This window comes from Malaclemys terrapin, chromosome 10 (genome assembly GCF_027887155.1).
Source record: "Malaclemys terrapin pileata isolate rMalTer1 chromosome 10, rMalTer1.hap1, whole genome shotgun sequence".
Classification (NCBI taxonomy): domain Eukaryota; kingdom Metazoa; phylum Chordata; order Testudines; family Emydidae; genus Malaclemys; species Malaclemys terrapin.
The window spans coordinates 22,569,488-22,570,743 of record NC_071514.1 but is presented as its reverse complement, the minus strand read 5'-3'; positions in this window follow the sequence as shown (position 1 = coordinate 22,570,743).

Here is a 1,256-nt window from a genome sequence, read left to right as displayed (position 1 = left end):
CTGGGAGTGGCTGGCTCACTACAGAAGCAGCTTTTCCTCTCCTGGAATTGACACCTCCTCATCTATTATTGGGAGTGGACTACATCCACCCTGATTGAATTGGCCTTGTCAACACTGGTTCGCCACTTGTGAAGTAACTCCCTGCTCTCCATGTGTCTGTATATAATGCCTGCATCTGTAGCTTTCACTCTATGCATCCGAAGAAGTGAGGTTTTTACTCACGAAAGCTTATGCCCAAATAAATCTGTTAGTCTTTAAGGTGCCACCAGACTCTTTGTTGTCATTGTGGGATACTGGCAGAAGCCAGTTCTGTCGACAAAACAACCAGCAGTGTCTACACTGGCTCTTTGTCAACAATAAAGGGAGGGGAAAAGACAAAAGTCTCTCATATGGGTGGAAATTTTTTGTCACCAAAACTGGGCGTTTTTCATGACAAAGGTCCCATTGTACTGTGTACGCTCTTGCAGTTTTTGGCAAGAAAACTTGCCAGTGTAGACAAGCCCTAAGAGTGCCTTATTCCTCTTTTGCTTAACCCGTGTCTGAAAAACCATTATTCTGGAATAAGAACCCACTACTGTGGAATTAATTAGGGATAGTTAATCAGGGATTCTCCATGTTTAGACAAGCCCTGAGACATACACAGAAGTCAGTTAAAAATCTTTGTTCAGTTATTTTTATTTATATAGATTGCATTCAGGTAACCCCTGCCTTAATATTAGTAACAATATTGTAGGACATCCCTCTATGGAACTCCCGTCAGCACTCCAGAGGGCCCTGGGTTATGTGACATCTGTTAATTTATGTTCCTATTCTGACAGCAATAATTGATGTGATTGCTCAAAACAGCATTTTACCAAGGTCCTGAACATCCCCCGTCCTCCCATCACATCCCCTGTTTTCATCCCCAACCCACTTGCTCCCCACCGACCTACTCCTCCAGGCACCCTTCCCTGGGAACTACTCCTTCAATGTTGCTCCTTGAACCCCAGATCCGCTCGTCCACTGCGACTCCATACAGCTCTCCCCCATCCCCTCCACTCGCTACCTCTCCATTCCGCACCTGCCCCTCGCTCAGCATCTTCCCCCTCCCGGCGCTATCGCGGCGGGACAGGACAGGACGCAGAGCATCAGCGAAACTCCGGGCGAAGGGCAGAACCTTCAGCTGGGCTTCACTTCTCTACTAGGCATGCGCGTACGCTTCGCGCATGCTCCTTAGAGCCGCAGCAGGGGGTTGCGCGTGCGCAGACGGTAGACGC